General features: G+C 44.9%; 1 protein-coding gene across 4 annotated transcripts in view; it reads left to right on the forward strand.

Annotated features, from left to right (window-relative positions):
* CNTN4 (contactin 4) overlaps positions 1–21,836 on the forward strand; it is a 245,715-nt gene that overhangs the window by 83,271 nt on the left and 140,608 nt on the right. Inside the window, exon 1 of one of the 4 annotated variants that reach the window (XM_039695313.1) lies at positions 13,180–13,302. The exons of the other annotated variants lie outside the window; for them this stretch is intronic. The gene's annotated coding sequence lies outside the window, so the exon portion shown is untranslated. Of the gene's footprint in view, positions 1–13,179; positions 13,303–21,836 lie in introns of those variants that run through there. 4 annotated transcript variants of the gene reach the window in all.

Here is a 21,836-nt window from a genome sequence, read left to right on the forward strand (position 1 = left end):
TAGATCACTTATTCCTGATTCAATTTCTCATAGCAGTGCACAATTTCTATTGGCTATCACTCGTTATTTCCCTGCTAATTGAGTAATCACAAATCCACTTAAAAAAATAAATAAGGAACAACCCTCTGGCAAGAAGAAATACTAAAAATGGATTAAAAATTCCTTTTGTCCAAGGCGTTGCTGCCTTGGAAAAGCCTTCCTCCAGCTGAGGAAGACCCAGTGCTCATTTAAGGAAAACAACTGATGAAATCCAGGTGTCCTGGGAATTTGCAGTGCTTTTTTTATCCTAGTGATGATCTAACTCTATAAATTGTATAAAGATAATTAACCTGTGCCAGCAGATGCAAAGCTCTTAATATCAAGAAGTAGATTTGCATAATATATTGCTAAGTGCATGTGTTTATTTCAGTAAAGTTCAGGAATTACACTGGAATTACACCAGGGCTGAGCTGCCCAACAGTGCCTGTGGCTCATTAGGGGCAGAATTTTCCCTTTTATTTCAACGTGCTCTTTATTTTTAAAATATAAAAAAGCCCCTTAGTAGTCAAATAGAGGCCTTAATGTGCTGGATTCATTAAAATTAAGGATTTTATTTGGCTGTTGTCTTTCTTCCCCTCTCCCTGACAGTCTGTGGTGTCATTTGAGGTGGCCATGCCAGCCCAGCAAAGCAGTTTGTTAATGAATTTCCCACAAATTAATTTTCTCCATTACCACAGCCTCAATAAACACGAGCAATTATTTTTTTGTGGACCAGAAATAAAAGAGATAATAACAGCTTACTGGACTTTAGTTTGTGGAATTAAAAGTACTTGTCTTTTGGCCTTTTTTCATTAGGGGCTCTTCTAAATGATTTTACAATCATTTAGAATGTAAAATAAATAAAGGAATGGGGGAAAGCAGGAAGTGCTGGATACAGCAATTTTAGGTTTAGGCTGTTGGTTTACCCTAATTTTGGCTGCCCAACAGTGCCTGTGGCTCATTAGGGGCAGAATTTTCCCTTTTATTTCAACGTGCTCTTTATTTTTAAAATATAAAAAAGCCCCTTAGTAGTCAAATAGAGGCCTTAATGTGCTGGATTCATTAAAATTAAGGATTTTATTTGGCTGTTGTCTTTCTTCCCCTCTCCCTGACAGTCTGTGGTGTCATTTGAGGTGGCCATGCCAGCCCAGCAAAGCAGTTTGTTAATGAATTTCCCACAAATTAATTTTCTCCATTACCACAGCCTCAATAAACACGAGCAATTATTTTTTTGTGGACCAGAAATAAAAGAGATAATAACAGCTTACTGGACTTTAGTTTGTGGAATTAAAAGTACTTGTCTTTTGGCCTTTTTTCATTAGGGGCTCTTCTAAATGATTTTACAATCATTTAGAATGTAAAATAAATAAAGGAATGGGGGAAAGCAGGAAGTGCTGGATACAGCAATTTTAGGAAATAAAGGAATGGAGGAAAGCAGGAAGTGCTGGATACAGCAATTTTAGGTTTAGGCTGTTGGTTTACCCTAATTTTGCTTCCACATAACACTGAATTTTGTGGTCAGATCCTCAGGTCAGAGCAGATCCTCTGCTGAAGGACTTGTTGCTGTTGTTTTTATTTATTTTAGGCAGCTTTCTTTAGGAAATGCTGTTCACAAAAGGCAATGTCACATAATGTTAAACAGAAAATAAATTTTCTGCATTCACCTTGAGGGATTTTGGAGCCCCAGCCCTGCTCTCCTGCTGAACAGAGGATGCAGGGTTTGAGCACAGAATTTGGAATATCAACCCCAAAATCAAGACATGTAGGTATGGAAATAATCCCCCTCCTTCCTCTGTGGTTTTGAGGAATATAAGAAATCCCATAAGGGATCATAAAGCTATTTTTACATAAAACCTGACTGCAATAACTTCAGGTGTAATTGGATCCTCTGCTGCAGGACTTCTTGCTGTTGTTTTTATTTATTTTAGGCAGCTTTCTTTAGGAAATGCTGTTCACAAAAGGCGGTGTCACGTAATGTTAAACAGAAAATAAATTTCCTGCGTTCACCTTGAGGGATTTTGGAAGTTCCAAATTATAAAAGCTGTAATAACTTCCATTTAGAAGGCTTTTGACAGGAGGGAAATGAAAAACGAGGAGAGAATGTTTCCACAGAAAGTTATTCCAGCTCATTTTTATAAACAAAACACACCAACTGTGTAAACCAGAAATAGCAACGTTTTCTTTGACTGCTTTTTCTGAATGCCTGGCTTCAAACCCTCAGTCCTGAAGCTAATGGAGGACTTGTGGAGATGATATGCTCAAAGAAATTCCAGCAGCCCACACAGCTCCCATCTGCTTGGAACAGAAGCACAGCCTGCATCAGAAATTAATACAATGTTTAGCTGGGGGGGAGAAGGGAGGATATTTTGGGCCACTTTAGGCTGAAACTGTGGCTTAATTCGGCACTGAGTGTGAATTTGGGTATTTGGAAAAGCTAAAAATTCTGGCTGGTGAAAAGTGAATTTTGCTTTGCGTGGAATTTTTTGGGGTTTAGTTTGGTTTGGTTTTGGGGTTTTTTTTGGTTGTTGCTGTTTGGTTTTGGGGTTGATTTTTTGGGGTTTGGTTTGGTTTGGTTTTGGGGTTTTTTTTGGTTGTTGCTGTTTGGTTTTGGGGTTTTTTGATTGTTGCTGTTTTGTTTTGGGGCTTTTTGTTGTTTTTTATTTGTTTGGGGTTTTTTGGGGGCAGGAGAGAAGTTGGGAGAGTTTTTTTGGGTGCATTTAAAGAAACTATCTGTGATACTTTCCCTCATTTCTAGTAGAGCCAGAGTGAGTGGAATAGAAGGATTTAAAGCAAATAGTATAGATTTAAGAGGCTAATTACAATAATCCTACTGTAAACTTCCTAATGCTCTTTGGAGGGAGGAGTTTTCTGCCTTTTTGCTGCAAACTTTTACCATTTGAGAGTGCCTCAGTCCACCAGCCCCAATATTGTTCTGGGCAAGGTCAGAGCATCAAGTGTGCAGGTAGTTTGTAATTGGCTGTCTGCAGAAAACAGCAGGGAATTCAATCTATTCCCTGCACTTGGATGAGCTAAACCCACACTCCACGGAGCCACTGGAGCATGGAAAGGTTGCTAATCTCTCTGCAGTAATTATTGCAGGTGTGCCCTGCTCCTATCAGAGGGGACACTCGGCACTTGATGAACTTCAGTGTTACTAATGGCTTTTTTCCCTGCTAATAAACCACATTTTGGCATTCAGAGACTTTGCTTTACACTAGGGGGAGGATAGCTTGGAAAATCTCAGAAAAAGTTATTCTGGTAGTCAGTGATGTACTTGGGAGCTGGGGATAATTCCAGCAAAACTGCCTGAAATGTGTCAGGTTTTGTTCAGGAGAGCTGTGCTCTCACCATGTCGGTGGGAGAGGAAATAAAGATGTGGACAGCTGCAAATCCAGAGTTTGAAGGTGCTTGGAACTCATGTGCTTTGAGAGAAGGAGCCACTTTCACTCTGGTAATAGAAAATGATTGCTCCTGAGAAACTTTAATGCCAGAGAATTCAGATTTTGGTGCATGAAGAAGAGAGGGAAGCCGAGGCACAGAATTGTCTCTTCTCTCTAAGATTCATTTTTAACCTGCTAGCCATTATTTCCTGGTGAAATCTCTTCTCTCAAACCCCTGTTTCTATTTTTCAGAGTACTTTGCATTTGATGCTCTGGTAATACCCCTCTTTCCTTCCTACAGATGACATTATCAATTCCATCAAGTTCTATTGAATCATTGCAAATTCTCTCCATGCCAGGCATAAATTAACGGCTGTATTTTCCTCATGTAATGGCTCATGAAGAGGAAATCAGCTGTAATCTATTTATGTGATGTAACCTGTTCAGAGGTCTTCGTTTTTTATTATTTTCAGATAAAGCAGTGGTAGTTGATGAACTGGAATTGCTGTCCTGAGATTGTCATGTTCACCAGCTCCTGAAAAAATACTCATTAAGTGTGACTTTGCATCTTTGAGTTCTTCTTTTAGGTGTAGAACATCAAGTTAAGAGACCTTTAGACACTGCAGCAAACAGGGACAAGGAGAAGTTTTGTGCTTTGTGTGAGCACAGGGCTGTGTTTAGGTGGGATTTGTGTTGGTCCCTCAGATTATCCAGGTTTAAATGTGGTTTCCAGATGCTCCAAGGGCTGGCAGCTCCCTGGCTTTGTGCTCCCTGTCCAGGGCCAGGCAGGTGACAGAGGTGACACAGTTTGACCTGAAATAATCTGGTTTCTTGGTGTTTGACACCCAGACATGTAATAAAATTATTTAAAATGCTTTGCAGTGTAGTATTAGAACATGCTCAGTGTCCAGCAGCTCTGGCTGTGCTTGTGACTAATGTCTGCTTTAACAGACTTTATTTTGGGTTGGAGAAACTGTGGAGAAGGCAAGATGTAAAACAGCTTTTGGGTTTCTCAGCCTCTGGAAGGAGTTAATTCTCACTGTCCTTTGCACAAGCACGGAGCATTGCAGGCTCTTAGCTCCCCACCAGCATTTCTGTCGGAGCTCCACTGCTTCCCTTGGAGCCTCTGAGGTGTCCCTGGACATCCTGGAGAGGTGGGATGAGCTCTGGAGGGGCTGGGAGAGGGTGATGGCATGGGGAGAGTGTAGCTGGGAAAAAAAAGCTGTGAAAATTCACAGCAGGAACAGCCTGGAGGCACCAGAAATCCACACTGTGTGCTGGTGTAGCCAAAGCTGCTGATCCTGGCCTGGCTCAGGGGGTTAAACCCAAGCTCAAGAGGCTTCATCTGGGTCTGAAGCTCAAAGCCAGGCAGGTGAAGCTTGACCTAAGCCTGTGATGTGAATTACCATCATTGGACCCCCAAATAATGTTTCTAGCATCTATTTATAGCCTGGTTTAGTGTTACCAGGTTTAAACCACTGATGCTTCCACAGGGAATCAGCTTCAAGGTGAGAATTTCAGCTGTGCCAAGACAAAAAGTGACCCAGGCTCAAAATCTTTCCTGAGTGGCTGGCTGCAAACAAAATGTCCAGGTAGGAAATGGCTGTGCTGAATTTGATATCAAAGGGCACATCCAGGGAGTGTCTGTGAGTGCTGCTGGGTGGGATTCCATCCTTTATTGTTCCTCAGTCCAGGGAAAAGGCACTTTCCATTCTCCTTAGCTTTGCCAGGGCTCTGTGGGCTCTGAGGCTCCAGCTGGAGCTCTGTGGTGTCACCATTTCCATCAGCAATAAAGAACCCACAGGGCAGACCCAGTTTTGTTTTCCCCTGATCTCCCAGGGGGTCCCAGGCAGCCCCTGTGACACAGAAGGACAGGAGAGCTCAGGCTGGGAAAGGCCCCTTGGAGCCTGGACACAGAGGAGGAGAACTGAGCAGAAAGTGCAATCATTAGCAAAACGTGCCAGTGGAGGAGAGCTTTTGGAGAATAGGATGTTATTCAGGATGTTATTCAAAGAGGTGAGGCAGCTCCAGTGCTTGGATATTTTCAGGGAGAGAGTGGTAAGGAGTTACCATTCATCATATCTGGAGATAATTGAGGCATCTGGGGAGCAATGATTGGGGAAATGGCCACAGATTCACTGCGTTTGAAATTTTACTTTTTTTTAAAAATGGGATGGTCTTTGTTCCCCTTTCTTTGATGTTCCCACAGGATGTTCCAACATTCCCTGTGACCTGAGTTTCCACACAGTATCATGGGAATGGAGTGTGGGCACCATCTCTGGGAGCTGACAGTTTGGGATTCTTGGATAAAAAGGCACAATGAATAACAGAAAAGGGACAAATGATTCAAATCTTCATGTTTTGAGGTTTGCTGGCTTGCAGGAGCTGCTCCTGGGTGTGCAGCTTTGCACAGATTATTTATTCTCTGTTCTGAAATATTTGCAGATTGACAAACTGCACTGTTTGGTTTGCTGGAGTGATGAACCAGTTCTCTCAGCAGTTCAATATCTTGTGATCATCTCAGGAATGTTTTTTGTTGGGGTTTTAATGGCAGAGAAATACAGGCAGCATTAAGAGGATGAGCTGCACTGAGCATCCCTGCTCTGCCTTTGATGACTCTGATCCATTTGGGAAGTCAACAAAGATGGAAGAGAGAATAAATCTGCCCTTCCATGGCCATCTTTATACAGTCTAAAATAACACATAGGGTAATTTTCCTTCTTTTTCTGAAGCTAAGTGCTTTTTTGTGGATCTCCAGCCTGAGTTTTTCACTCCTGCAGTACATACTTGGAGCTGATAGCTCTCATCTTTTATGGCAGAAATTGCTGAAGCTGAGTAATTAAAGTTATTCTTGACTTCTCTTATTTACTGGAAACGACTGAGCTGAATCATAAAAGTCTGAGGATTGTACTTTGAATGGTTTCCTGGATACTTTGCTGCTAGCAAGTAATTCCTTAATGGCATATCCACAACAACAACAACAAATGTTCTGGAGTGGAATCTGACACTCACTTGTGCTCTTTACTCCCTGGAGTGATCCCTGGTGGATGCACACCAAGGAGGTGCTGTCCAAACCTTTTCCATGTATTTGGCTTTCTAAATATTATTTAAAATCTATTATTGCCATTAAAAAAATTAGTTTTGTAGACTCCACAGCTTCGCCTTCCATCTTTTGCAGGCTGGAGCAGGTGCAGTGTGAGAGCATCACCTAACAGGCAGCACACTCATTCCCTGGTGTGGCATGTATGAAATGAAACGAAATTCACAAATATGGGTGACTAAATTAAAAAACCAAATTCTTGTCCTGCAGTGGGGTCCCTCCAAACTGTCCTTCTCATTTTGGATGAGGTGGCTTAGCTTGTGTCCAAGAAATAAAGGAGCTTGTTATTGCAAAAATAGTTATTTTCTCTCCAAACAGTGAAATTTTGTGAAAAACCAGTTTTCTGGGAGATCAGCCTGGAGGATGTTAAGCCATTTAAAAAAGCACAACCACAGATTGTAATGGTCTGTATAGTTTATTAATCACAGAGGTGTTTTGTTTTTTATCCTCACCTTATTCCTCACTTATTTTTCAGACTGTCAGAAGAGTTTGGGTTGGAAAGGGTCTTAAAGATCATTGAGTTCCAACTGGATATACACCAAGTTCCAAATTGGTGTCATTTATTAATCACAGGATCAGCTTTTCCTCACCTGCATTCCTTAATTATTTTTGTTTTAATTTTCTCACTCTAAGACTCTCCAGGAGTACAGGCGCCTTCAGGCAAGGACAGAAATGTCACTGCAAAGCTGATTTGCTCCCAACAGGAAAATCTACCCTTGATCACAGAGACAGAAACTGAAAACCAACAATTTGGAAAAACACAGCAGTTTTAGCAAAGTTTTCTGAGTGTAAAGTTGCTTTTAGGGGGAGGGTTTTACTTTTAGGAAAGGAATTATTTTGCTTTACACAGGAGGGATTGGGAGGGAGCACACCCAGGGTGATGCTGCCCAGAGAAAGAAGCAGCTCCTGGAGAGCTGCCCCCAATTTCGTGGTGTTTGTGTTAATATAAATCATTGCTGTCTCCCTCTCAGCCTCCCCAGGCATTGCCACACTGCTCCAGTGTTGGAACATCCATTGCTTTCCCCAGCCTTACAAAATAAGGGGTTCCAAACGTTGTTAGATGAGATTGCTGTGGTTTGTTCAGTGGCTTCAACATTTCCTTTTGCACCCCTTAATGCAGTTTTTTTCCCTGTTTTCTCCCTCCTCTCACAGTGTTCTCTGTCAGGGGATCCATCAGGTCCCATTTTGGCGATGGTTCTTATACCTATGGAAGGATTTGATGATGAATCTCTGCTCTCTTTGCAATAACACCTCCTTTATTGCGCTCAATTCCACCTTAAAGGAATCATTGAGACATCACACCATTTAAAGTTACAAGTTTTCCTGCCTTTGATGGGCTGTTTCCAGGGGATCCATCCCACCAGGGACAGACAGAGCTGGAAGGAATCCTGCTTGCTAATTACTGCCAGCATTTAGAAACAAATCACAGGGCACCACAGTGAGTCCAACCCAAGGAACAATAACATCTGAGTCTGTGCATTTGCTGAGGAAATGAAGACTGAATAGAACTTGAAGGCAATTAAAGCCTTTATTTCCATTTTATTATGGAATAAATACTGCAGGATATTTTCATTTGCTTCACTTTTTGTTTGCTCACGGGGTCTGCTTGTTAATGTGGCTGGGATGTATGAGAACTCCTTAATTAACCTGTTTTTGTGGGCATCTCGTGGTTTCTATGAAATGTGTGTGCTGACAGCTCTGGAACAATAGTCCAAATAGAAATGACAGATTTGTAAGCATTGGCCAACTAAAAACTGCTCAAGAAGTGCAGTTTTTGAGTTATTGGACCAGGCTTCTCTGCAAATTGGAATTCAATTCAGTTAATTGAATTCACTGGATCCGTGGCAATTTGCATAAAGTTATAATAAGAGCGTGGTTATCTTTGTAAAAGCTGCAGTTTCGGAATCTTACATTAAAAATGGAATAATATAATTTTTATTTTGTAATAGCCAAATGCAGAAATATCTAAATGGCATGGGAGCAAAATTGAAATATGTATTTTGTCTCGATGACAAAGTTCATATCCAGCAGTCCCAGGCAGCCCCTTGTGGAGGCTGTGTGGATTGGGTGGAGGTGGATGTTGGTCTGTTTGTCCATCACACCCAGTCCTCTCCTGGAGCTTTGCTTTATTCCAGTTTATATTGCAAAAAATAAACAGAGCTTTTGCTGAAGGGCTGGAAGCAATTCCTTCACACAGGAAATTCCTATTTCCTCTGTGCTGAGTCTGGGACCTGGGATCCGTGTCCTTGTGCATCCTCTGGCTTGAGGATGAACTCTGCAGGTGTCCTGCAGGTATTTCCTGCAGCAAATGCCCCTCCAGAACTTTCCTTCCCCATTTCTCCTGTCTGATGTTTAGGTACATCCACGGGAGTAAATTCAGTCCCTCCACTCCCAGTGCTTTGTGTCACTCCTGGGGCTGTGCAGGGGTTTCACAAGGATATTGTTTTGATTTTTAAAGTTTTTTTAAAGCTTTTTGATGTCTACATTCCTGTAACAATTTTTTTAATACACGTTATGTAAATAACGTATTGTTTTGCATTCTTCTATGGAAGAGGAGGGATTTGATGGACTGTTGGTTTGTCCAGTGTCCTTGGAGAGGTGGCACTGTCACCCTCCAATCCACTGCCACTTTTGGAAATCTATAAATGTTAGAGTCAGAAATTAAAAAGTCCCTTTTTTACCTTGAAAAGAGCAGCAAGTCCACATCGTGTTATTTCGTGTCCTATAGTGACACAAGGACCCTGGGGAAAGAATCTGTTTGCTTAAAGATAAAAGTGGCAATTAAATATTTGTTATGTTGACCTTAGGAAAAGGTGAATGTGATGCTTAAACAAAATATCTGTAAAGCACTAAACCTGCAGGTTGAGGGGAGGAGGAAACATCTGTGAAGCTGCCCTCACTGCAAGAAAATCCTGAGAAAATGTTTTCTGTTGGGCTCTTTGAAGAGAAGACTTCAAGAGGAGGCTGCTCCACAAAGTTTAAACAGGGATGAAGGAAAGGTTCGGGCAGAGGGAAGCAAGGTGATGCTTCAGTTCCATCCCTGCTTCCAGCACAGGCAGCATCCTTGCTCAGCCCCCAGCATTTAATCAACATCCTGATTAAACACAGGGCCTCTCCACTCACCTAGGCAGAGGGAAGCAAGGGGATGCTTCAGTTCCATCCTTGCTCAGCCCCCAGCATTTAATCAACATCCTGATTAAACACAGGGCCTCTCCACTCACCTTCTGTGGATGCAGGACGGGGCCCTGAGCAGGGCTCATTCTGCATTTTGCCTCCCCTGGGTGTCGGAGGGCTGGCAGTGAGGGTCTCCCCTGGGCAGGGGGTGCTGCTCCCTCCCTCCAGCACGGCTCAGCTGCTGCTCCCCGGGGATGCAGGGCGGGGAGAAGCCTCCTGCACAGCCCAGCTGAGGGCACAGCAGCAGGGACGAGGTGCAAGCAGCAGCTCGGCAGCAGCTCCTGCATCCCAGAGCATCCCTGGATACCCCAACTCTCCTCCCCTGGCTGCTCCTGGGCTCCTCTTCTCTTTTTGCTGCTGAGACAGAATCCTCTGCTCAGAGCTCAGCAGTTCTGGGCTTTTCTTTTAGAGGCACAGCATTGATTCTTTAAGGAAATTGGGAAATTCTTTTGTCCTCAGGACCAGGCAGCTTGTGCAGGAGTCAGAGACCTCCCCGTGCAGGATGGCACTGCCTTACCCCAGAGCCCAGCAGCACTAAAGCTCTTCAGGAGGAGCAGCAGCAGCTCAGGCAGGTATAGCAGGCACAAAAAGAGGAAAAACTATCAGGCAGAAGTGGAGAATAAGAATTTTTCTGGCTGTTGCATTGTCTGGTAGAGTATAGAAATTATTTGTGGAGAGAGCAGCTTTTGTTGGGGACACAGGGGTGGGACAGTGCAATGCCTGATGCCTTGCACCTGTCCTTTCAAACTTCTGAGCTTTGTGGCTTTAATATTCATTTGTTTCATTTAAATGCTGAGAAGTGAGTTCAGAGAAGGAGCTGTGCTTTGCCCAGGAAGACTTTTCACATTGGTTCCTTGGAGTGTTATGAAAGCAGAAATTGGAGTTTTGGGATAAATGGCTGAAACCTTTAAGTATTTGCTTTTATTCTTAAAAATACTTCAGATATTAATGTCTGAGGGCTGCAGCACTCCCTTCTCCCCTGATCCATGTGCTGATCCTTCCTGCAGCCTCCTGGATCCCTCTGGCCAAGGGCAGCAGTCCATAGCTCTGAAATCAGCCCCACATTTTGGGTCTTGCCCTGGTTTTTGCAAGGCTTTGCAGTTCCCGAGTGCTGGCAGTGACATTGGGGATGGATAACGGAGTGTCCTTGGGGGAATGGATTTTTGGGGATGTTGTGTGGCCTTAGGAAATGCCACTCTGCAGTTCCACGTGCTGTCACACCCTGGGTTTAATGCTCTGTCCCTGGGTTTTGGGCTCTTCTGGCTAAAGCTCAGAACCTTGGAGCTGGAATTGCTTTGATTTGAGGAGCAGGGGAGCTGCAGGAAATCCTGCAGTGATTTTTCTGCAGACAATTTTTGTCCTGGACAGGCACCAGGTGAAAGCAGAGAAAAGCACAGCATGGAAATGTCCCAGGGCGAGGACAGGGAGTGTTTTCCTTGAATTTAACTAGGGAGAACATCCCAGGAAATGTCCCAGGGTGAGGACAGGGAGTGTTTTCCTTGGGTTTAACTGGGGAAAACATCCCAGGAAATGTCCCAGGGTGAGGACACAGGGAGTGTTCTCCTTGAATTTAACTTGGGAGAACATCCCAGGAAATGTCCCAGGGTGAGGACAGGGAGTGTTCTCCTTGAGTTTAACTTGGGAGAACATCCCAGGAAATGTCCCAGGGTGAGGACAGGGAGTGTTCTCCTTGAGTTTAACTTGGGAGAACATCCCAGGAAATGTCCCAGGGTGAGGACAGGGAGTGTTCTCCTTGAGTTTAACTTGGGAGAACATCCCAGGAAATGTCCCAGGGTGAGGACAGGGAGTGTTCTCCTTGAGTTTAACTTGGGAGAACATCCCAGGAAATGTCCCAGGGTGAGGACAGGGAGTGTTCTCCTTGAGTTTAACTTGGGAGAACATCCCAGGAAATGTCCCAGGGTGAGGACAGGGAGTGTTCTCCTTGAGTTTAACTTGGGAGAACATCCCAGGAAATGTCCCAGGGTGAGGACAGGGAGTGTTCTCCTTGAGTTTAACTTGGGAGAACATCCCAGGAAATGTCCCAGGGCGAGGACAGGGAATGTTTCCTTGGATTTAACTGGGGAAAACATCCCAGGAAAAAAGAACAGCAGTGACCTTTGTGGTGCCGATGTTCCACAGGGTCTGAGGGGTGGAATGAGGGACAGATTGAGCAGATTATGGAGTTTTCATGGAATTTCACATCTGAGCCTCAGGAATGGGCACTCTGCCCTGCCCAGGCACCTGAGGATGGAGGGGGAGCTCTCAGAGCTAAGTGTGAGCCATAAGGGGCAGGTTTCTTGTTTCCAGCATTTTTTTCCTCATTGAAAGCAGAACTTGCCCTCATTTCAGAATAAAAAACATCCCCAGTGAGCACCAGTGAATGGGCTGATAGGAGCATTATGGAAATAATTAATTTTCTTAGGAATGTTGGAATTTCAGAGTTTCTGTAATGATCAGAGTTAGGGCTTCATCATAAATAATGGTACCAAAACTCAGGGTTTTCAGTAAGGCTTCTGCAAATACACACATTTTCCTTTCAAACGATAAATATCTGTGTATTTAAATATACAGACCTATTTCCCCGGAAAATAATAAATAAACCCACACTGAGGTCTTGCTTCTACATTAAGAGGCCCAAAGCTTTTAAATTAAGAGGGGTTTTTATCTTTTTATGCTGGCCACAATCCAGCCTGACCTTGGGCACTTCCAGGGATCCAGGAGCAGCCACAGCTTCTCTGGGCACCCTGTGCCTCATTAACTCCAGGGAGGAATTTTTTAATAATATCTGAATAATAATAATAATAATAATAATAATAATAATAATAATATAGTAAACTGAACCCATTCCCCCTTTCCCTGTCATTCCAGTCCCTTGTAAATAGTCTCTCTCCTTTTCCAGTGGAAAAGGGGAGAGGTGGGGGCAGGAGCCCCCAGCAGGTGGAATAAAAGAGCAGATGATCAGCTTTACTCTCACAGAGCTGTAAAAATTATTAAATTAATGGTTTCTTCACTGATTTCATAAAGAAATCCCTGGTATTTTTAAACCCCTGAGGAACGTAGCAGAAAACAGTATTTTCTGTATCCTTTAAATGCTTTATTGCACTTCATTTGAAGCCCTTTATTGCTGAGAGCAACAGATTCCATCTCAGATTTTCCCTGCTTTAGTTTTGGTAATGTTATTTCTGATTAAACTTCGAGGCTGTCGTATATTGAACCACGAAATAGTTAAATTTTTTATGAGAGTGATGAAAATCCTATTGCTTTTGGGTTCCAGAGTATCAATAGCCCGAGCTGAACATGTAGAGTTCATTCTCAGGAAGCCCCAGTGCAGGATTTGCCCTTCTCTGTGGTCTTTTTGCCATCCTGGGAATATAATTTCCTTTTAAAGGAAAGCATCTTTGCATCTTTCCAGCCACCCAAGCTCTGGGGCTGGGTGGGATCTGGGATTTCTTGGAGCTGTTAATTCCTGAGCTGCAGTTTCACCTCTTGGCTCCAGCAACGCTGTGCATTTGGCTCAGAAGCAGGAATAAATCAGAATTTGGACTGTTCAGCTCAGCAGTGCTCAGCTCACAGTGCCAGGGGTGCAGCAGAAGTTCTGTGGCACAGGGGGAGCCCAGCTCTGCATCTCAGGTAAGATTTCCCTGAATTTATTGCCCTGAAAAGCTTTTTTAGAGCTTTGTTGCCACAATTAAAAGCTCCATATTCTCAAGGAAGCCATAAAGCAGTTCCCTTACACAGCAAAGGGCTGCACCATTACCAACCTGGACCTGAGCATGGAAAAATGGTGATTTAAACTCAGAGAGAAGCATCAGGAGGAGACCAAAGGAATAAAGTGACTCGTGGCAAGATATCAAATGCAGCAGAGCAGATTTTTAAGGAGAGGGTGGGATGAGTGTCTCAGGCAGTTGGCAAATGGACTAAAGAAAGCAAATTTGGGACTTGCCAGAAGGAAACCCTGTGTCAGGGGATGGAACTCAAGTGCTCTGCAAAGGAAATGTAAATAAGGCAATCTGGGTGCAAGGAGCAGCTTCGTGCTGAGGGTGTGGATGTGTCATTGTGGGAAATATCGAGTGTGAGGCCACTGGGAGGAATCTGGGAACAGCTGCCACATGCACTGGTGAGTTACTGTGGAAAGGATTATCAAACCTCAGGGGTTTATAGTGAGAAGAGATGTTTAAGAGGAAATTAATTGCCTTTAGCTGCTTTTTGGAGTTTAAATGTGTTTTAAAATATCTGTATAAGCTAAGAACTAGACTAAAAAGCAGATCCTGCAGCCTGGTGGTGAGTGGTACCATTCCAGAGGTGTGGAGAAGGCAGGATCTTGGCTGTTTTCTGGGCAGGCTTTGGTGGATATCAGTGAGAAAATATGATGTACATGAAGTACACAGTGGATGTTATGGGGATTTTTGAAGGAATTTTGAATGAGTTAGAGATGGGACGTCTGAGTTTTTTACATGATGTGATTTATTGTTCTTATTTTCTACATGGACAGGAAGGGTGAGTTTGGCTCACATCTTCACTGTGTGGTTCAGAAGGTCACAAGACTCTCAGTTACACAACCTTTTACGGATTTATTGACCAATAAAACACTGCTAACAAGGATATTTATGCTTTTGACCCAATCCTTAAATATTTCGTTTTATGGACCCATGCTACAGTGTAAGCTCATTTTGTTTTGACACACAAACCTCCAGTACTGCATTCTAAATTCCTTGTTTACCTTACTTTTATTTTTTCTGTATCTCAACCTCTAAAACTCTAAACTTTCCTCTTCTTAACTTAACATGTCTCTGGTTTAAACTGTAAATCCACATTCTCACTTCTAGCACCTCAATTTAGAAGTCTTTTTAAGGTCTCAGATCAAATCTTGTGTTTAATTCTAAGCTTTGGCTTAGGAGCCCACAGTTCTGAGCGTTCCCTGCATTTCAGATTCCCACAAATGCCAGGGATGTGTGGAGTCCTTTTAGGACACAAGGACTTGGTGGTGTGTGGGCGATGCCCTCACAGATTTTACCCTCACAAATTGGGGTAAATGTCCTTAGTGACGAGACCCTGTGCTCCAGCAGAGCCCAAACCATCTTTGTGTGAGCTGCAGGCAGTGAAATGTGTTCAGTGCCAGGTTCCTCCTGCACCAGGTCCTGCTGTGGTGCTGATGAAGCCGTGCCCTGGCAGCTCTGCTGTGCTGAGGTGGTTTTTGTGCCAGCTCTGGGCTGTTACTGGGACAGGAGCTGGGACTGCTCTGCTGGTTTTTGTGCCAGCTCTGGGCTGTTACTGGGACAGGAGCTGGGATGCTCAGGGGATGCTGGGCAGGCACCTGCTGGGCCCTGCTCCCTCAGGGAAACACAGCCTGTTGTTGTTTCAAGCTTTTTCCAAAGAAAACACCTGCTGTGCCAGGCTCAGGGAGTACCAAACCCCTCAAAATAAACACAATTTGCAGGTGAAATCGTGCTAGCGAGGGGAAAAGCAAAGTGGTATTAAAGTAATGAAAACCCACACGAGCTACATCTCAACAAACAGCTCTGAGAGCACGTGTCATGTTGCATTTGCACTAAGAGATGTTATAAAGCCACTCTGGCTCTCTGCAGCTTTCATCTTTATGGATTACTGTGTGAGATCTGTGACAAAACTCAAGTCCCAGCTGAGATTTTCCTCAGGAACTTGAGTATGGATATTGCTGTCCTGGAACTTGTGGCAGAGCAGAACTGGTGTCCTGCTAGATAAAATCCATCAATTCTCTGCCAGGTAAAACCAAGCAGCTGCAGTTCACACCAAGCTCTGGGATGTCCCACGGCTGTCCGGAGGTGTTGGTGACATTGCAGGGAGCAGGAGGGGACAGCAGCTGAGCTGGGCAGGGGCAGTGTGGGACGGGCATCCTGCAGGGCTCCCTGCTTGGGCAGGAAAAGAAAACCCAAGCCATAAACCAGCCTGGATTAGGCTACACTGATAAATCCTTCATGTGTTAAAAAGCTGAGCTGAAGTTACTGTGAACTGTGGGGTTTAGGCAGTGTGGGAATTAAAACTATGTTGTGTCATGTGTTTATTTAAACACAATTTCATTTATCTTCCTAACATGACAGGTGCACTGATTTGGGCAGGAAGCTTCTATTTTTATCTAAAAAGTCAGGGGATGTGGCTTAGGGAATTGTGATGTTTGTTATGTGTTACATGCTAATTGTTATGATGCTTTTGGATGCTGAGTTTATTTGCTATAGCCCTTCAACTGTGAAGTTCATTTGTCCAGTCTTCCTGAAGGTTTCTAAAAGGATTACTTGACATTTTTTAAAGCTGAGCTTTGAGAAAATTAATTTATTAAAGAGCAAAGGGCTGCACAGAGTGCTGGGGCTTGGCACAGGTTGGGTTCAGGTTCAGTTCCTGGGCACCAGTTTAAAATACAACTGGTTTAGAATTTACTGCACCTCTCAGGGATTTCATAAATAATTCTGGAAGGATCTCTGAAATTTTGCAAGTGGGCCATGAGAAGCTAATGAGGTTAGGTGGCTGATGAACTTCCCTGCCTATAAATTATGGATCTGAGGAGAGTTGATGAAGTTGTGTCTCTGTGTGTGTGCTCACCATCTGCTCCCAGGAGAGGGAGGCTGGAGGGGCATTAAACCATAATGGGCTTTGGTGGGGTGGAAGCAGCAGAGACAGCCTGGTGACCACATCCCAGATGGAAGGAACAGGAAACAATTTCAACCCTCTGCAGGGCTGGGAGGGCTGAACACCACAGCAAGCAGCTCCTAATGCAGGGATGTGCTGCAGCCTCAGATGGAAACAGCTGGGGGCCCACAGAAATGAGGGATATTGGGGTGACACTGTAAAAGTTCTCATTTGACTCCTTCCAGCTTCCTCAGGATGAGCAAGAGAGGCAGGAGGGCCAGGGAGAAATCCCCAGCTGGTTTATGAGAGTGGAGATGTTTAACATGAAAATGCACTGTGTGGCTGGTTCTTACTTTATGAGAGTGGGGATTGCAGCCTGGACTGTTTAACATGAAAATGCACTGTGTGGCTGGTTCTTAGTAGGTTAAAACTCCCTGATTATACTGAAAATCTCCTTCCCAGTATCAAATGGAGGCAGCATTTTCAAGCTAAAGACCGATACAAGGGGGTTAACAAGGTTTTTGCATTTTCCAGACATGCTAACACTGCTGCAGCCTTAAATGTCAATTGATTTAGAATATCTTTTAACCTTATGTCAATACTGGGGTTTAGTGTAACTTTCCCACAAGAAATCTCCAGAGGGATCTCTGTGCTTGCTATTAGAGTTTCCTTTGAGCCTGTTACTGCCTTAAATGCTGTTTTTGCCAGGCACTGCCCGGGTGTTACACGTGTGAAGTTGTGTAAGCACTGTCACTGTGGCTTTTCATCAGGAGCTGCAGTGCAGCATCACCCTCAGAGCAGCTGCCAGCACGTCAGGAAACATCTTCGAAGCCTTTTTCCTCTGGCACTACAACCAAAAGCTTGTCTTTCCTACCCTTTTATACCAAATTACTTGGATCTGTCCCCAGGCTGGGGTTGGTGATTATAGCTGAGTGTTGTGACAGGTTTCCGTGGGCTGCTCTGGGCCATCCTCTGGAAATGAACATTTTTGGGAAGTGTATCGAGGCAGGCTCTCAGGATGGTTGTGTTCAGTTCCTTTCTGTTGGAAAGGCGTGTTTGGGGTCAGCTCTGGGCTGAGCATTGGAGGCACCTCCAGCTCTGGGGCCACAAAAAATCAAAGCCATGGAGCTGCTGAAGGAGTCCAGGGGAGACCCTGGAGCTGCTCCAAGGGCTGGAGCCAGGCTGGGAGAGCTGGGGGTGCTCACCTGGAGAGGAGAAGCTCCAGGGAGAGCTGAGAGCCCTGGCAGGGCCTGAAGGGGCTCCAGGAGAGCTGGAGAGAGGCTGGGGACAAGGGATGGAGGGACAGGACACAGGGAATGGCTCAGTGCCAGAGAGCAGGGATGGATGGGAGATTGGGAATTAGGAATTGTTCCCTGGGAGGGTGGTGATGGACTGGAATGGAATTCCCAGAGCAGCTGGGGCTGCCCCTGGGTCCCTGGCAGTGCCCAAGGCCAGGCTGGAGCAGCCTGGGACAGTGGGAGGTGTCCTTGCCCACGGCTGGGGTGGCACTGGATGAGCTTTAGGCCTTTCCCAGCTCCTCATTCCGAGGTGATTTCCAGCAGAAGGGATGTGCCAGCTGCCCCAGGTCTGTCAGGAGCAGAGAGCATCACAGCAGCCCCTGCTCCTGAGCCACAGGGCCACCTCGGCCCAGGCAGCAGGAGATCTCCTGATGGAGCTCCTGCAATTCCAAATGTAGGTCAGGATTGGTGGAAGTCGCCTGAATTTTTAACTGCACTCAAATTAACCCCCGTGTGGTTTTTTTAATGGTTTCTCTGAACTTCCTGCTCAGCTGGAGGAACATTTCTCTGAAGGAAAATGTGGAAACAGCCAACGGCCACGTCTTCATCAGAATGAAATGGAATCCTTTCACATCTGGGTTTAAAGGCAGACTGGGCTTTCTGAAAGTAACTGATCTTTGTATAAAGTTTAATATCTTTACGACCTCCAAGTCTGAGGGCTGCTGGGCTTGAGAACTTGTGCAGAAGGGAGCAGGCAGAAGGAACAGACAGATAAACTGAGGGACATTTAAAAACCAGCAACTTTGTAGGCGGAAATTAAACATTTTTATATCTCCTGACTCAAAACAATTCAGTTTTCAGTGCCTGCTGTGCCTTTACTGGGATGTTCACTCTTGTGCAGTGATTTAAGAAGAAAATTAAGAGGAAGAAATAATTCTCTCAATAGAAATACTTATTTTTTTTCTTTTTTATCTATAACTTCTTGCTTACTTTGGGTATTTTATGGAGTTCCCCTTGATAAAGTGGCAGTTATAAAATACAGGGGAATGTAATGATTGTGCTTTAATTAAAATAAAATGTAAAATGAGCTTCAGTTAAATGTTGGCCAAGGTTTATAATGTGTGTAGTTCTTTTTCAATGGGTATCCTATACCTAGAATTGATTTAACTGATAAATTTGATGATGCAGATATTGATAATTTCTTCTTTTCTTCCATCTGGTGATATTTCTGTTATTTCCAGTATGGTCTTATCCAAAGCCCCTTGAAACTAATAGGGGCCATAAAGTGGGTGATTTCTGCTCCCTGGCTTTAGCTCCCAGTCATTGCTTTAACTGTGTGAACAGCAGATAAATTAACATCTACTGCTGTAACTTCAGTTGTACAATTGGACTTTTACTGCATGCAGTAAATTCTTATCCAGCCACCAAAAATTCCCTTTAATTCCATGGCAGGGGAGGACTGTGACAGGGTGTGGGGCTGTTCCCTCGTTCCCAGCTGGAATCTCCATCCACCCCCTGGTGCCTTTGGAGTCTCCTGGCAGCTGCAGGGTGGCTTTGCTCCAGTGCCTGCTCACGCTCCTCCCTCCCACCCCAAACTTCATTTGCACATTTTTTACTCATCCTTTCCTCAGTCTTAATGTTCTAATTCCATACTCTGTTTCCTGGTTTGGAACTCTTATTTTATCTTCAATTCAAGATGTTAATTTTTTTTTTTAAAGAAAGAAATTGTCCCACAATCACTCAGACATCATGAAGAAATTTTGCCAAATATTGGATCTATTAAATTGGAACTGACAGCTCCATCTATGCAGAAGGAAAAGTGGAAAATTCCAACACTGGAAATAAGTTTGGATGGAAATAAGTTTGCTCCTAAAGTTAAGATGGAGATAGTGGTTGAAATGTTGGCAATTAGCATTTAAGGGGTATTAAAAAGAGGTTGAATGGGCTGGTTTGGCACAGCAGTGGGACTTGTGGCTTTTATGGGGTCCAGCTGGTATCTGTACCCCTTGCAGCCTGGATGGGGATGAATTCCCAAAATCCCAGAATGGTTTGGGCTGGAAAGGACCTTAAATCTCAGCTCCTTCCAGCTTCCCCTGACCTGGTTGCTCCAAACCCAACTTGGCCTTGGACCTTTCCATGGTTGGAGCACCCAGAGCTTCTCTGGGCACCCTGTGCCAGGGCCTCTGCACCCCTGGAGTAAAGAATTCCTGCTCAGCTTTGGAGAACAGGCTGAATTTGGTGTGAACTCCCCTCTTTATTCATCCAGGCTCAATCCATGCAAGGTGGGAGAAGAATCTGCTGCTCAAGGCAGGGCTTGAGGCACGGAAAGGCTTTAAAATCCACAGGTGGCTTTGGTGCTGGTGTGCATCCAGACCCTCAGGTCCCTCCTGGCTCCTTTCCTCTCCTCCTGTGCCTTTGAGGAGCTCTTGGCAGCTCCTGCAGGGCCCTGGGTGGGCAGAGCCCCTTCCCGGAGGCAGCAGGAGCAGGTTCTGCTCATCCCACCCCAGGACAGGGTGGAAGGACAGCAGAGCCAGGGATAACAGCAACAAACATTGCTGTTCACACCTTTAGAAGCCCTTACACACAAATCAGTGTTTGAAAACCTCGTTTCTTTTAATCTGCTGCCTCTGACAAGCAAACCAAGGGCTTCATGTGATCTCTCAATAAACCCTGGTGCAGCCATTCCTGAGGTGCCGTGGAGCTGGGCTCATTATCTGCTGTGGAAATGATCCTTGTTTTGTCTGGCCAGGGGCTTGATTCCTTCAATAATTGATATTCCAGATTGAAAACAAAGCTGTGAGCAGCACCCCTTCCTTGGCTACGTCCAGCCTCAGAGCCTCTGGCAATGAGGGAGCTCACAGGAGCCTTATTTATTTATTTATTTTTGCTATGTTTAGTGCAAGGATCTCTGTAAAAAAAAACACACTCACTCTATAAAAGATGGCAGAGGCAGGAAGAGGCAGTAATTTCATGTAATCTGCATAGTCAGTGTGGGGAAATGGCAGAGTGTTTGCAGCCCTCTAATAGGGATTGTAAACAGGCAGTTTATGGTGCTCTGCTGGAGAACAGCTCCCATCAATTACACCCAGAGCAATTTCTTTGTTTTCATTCTGAAGTTTTATTTCCTTTTATGTTTAGTAATTAAATCAGAGCGGGAGGATTGTGTTGTGGGTACCAAACAGCAGCAGGGATTGCAGGGAGGTGGCACCAGAGTCCCTTTGCTCTGCTGTCAGCCACAGGTCATGGCACGGGGATGGGTCACCTCCCCTGGGACAGCCAGCAGCTCCTGCCCTGCTCCCACCTCTGAGGGCTCAGCCACAGCTTTTAAATCCTTCCTCACAGAGATTTCCTGGCCCAGCATCTCCAAGGAGCTCCCAGGTGCAAAGCCCCCATGGCCATGTGGCTCTCGGTGGCCAAAATCTGTGGCCACATCAGGCAGGCTCTGCTGTGCCCGTGGCAGTTTCCAGCTGCAGTTCTGAGGGTTTGAGGTGCTGACAAAGGTGCTGTGTGCTGAGACACCACTTTGTACTCTGTTGGAGCCTATTTCTGCCCTGAATTCCAAGCCAGAATAACCCAAACCACATCACTGCTTGAACAGCAGAGCTGCTTCTCTTTCCACACCAAACCCCCCAAAAATCTGCTGCTGTCTGAGCTGCCTCGAGGGAGCAGATGCCTCCCCTGGCATCTGTTGGCTGCTTGGCTTCATTTTGGAGGATTTGCACTCCCAGTGGGAGGGAAAACTTTGTGTTCAGGCCACGCTGAAGACTGGAGCAGTTCAGTGAACTGATGTCAGGGCTGAATTAATCTGCTCTGGAGGGCCATGGTCAAGTCTAGACCTCCACAGCATTGATTCCCTATCCGTTTGCTTGGGGATAAGCTCAATTTTTAATCAAAATAACACATTTAAGTGCAAACCCAGACTATTCTACAGAAAAATATCATCAGGTGGATCTTGACTCAGCTGTGTCTTCAGTTTGGATTTGCTAGGAAACAGTGACCTCACCTTTTCTGCAGTCAGAAAAATCCCAGAGGGTGCTCGAGAGTGGTGCTGTGCCTTCACTTGATATCCCAGGAGTGATCCTGGCCTCGCTGCTGGAAACAATCCAGAGATAATGGGAGGAAAAGCAGGCTGGGAGCCTGAACGTTCTGTGTTTGGCTGTGCTGGCTCCCTGTGTGGGCTCTGCAGTTTCACAGCAGCAACTGGTGAGAAATGAGCACCCGGAGCAGGCTGTGGGCAGGAGAACTGCTGAGAGCAGCAGGGCTGGAGGCAGGCACCTTCCAACACGCACAAAAAATGGGATTTAATTGTGAAGAGGATGGCAGGCA

Source organism: Passer montanus, unplaced genomic scaffold (genome assembly GCF_014805655.1).
Source record: "Passer montanus isolate IOZ18808 unplaced genomic scaffold, ASM1480565v1 scaffold9, whole genome shotgun sequence".
NCBI lineage: Eukaryota > Metazoa > Chordata > Aves > Passeriformes > Passeridae > Passer > Passer montanus.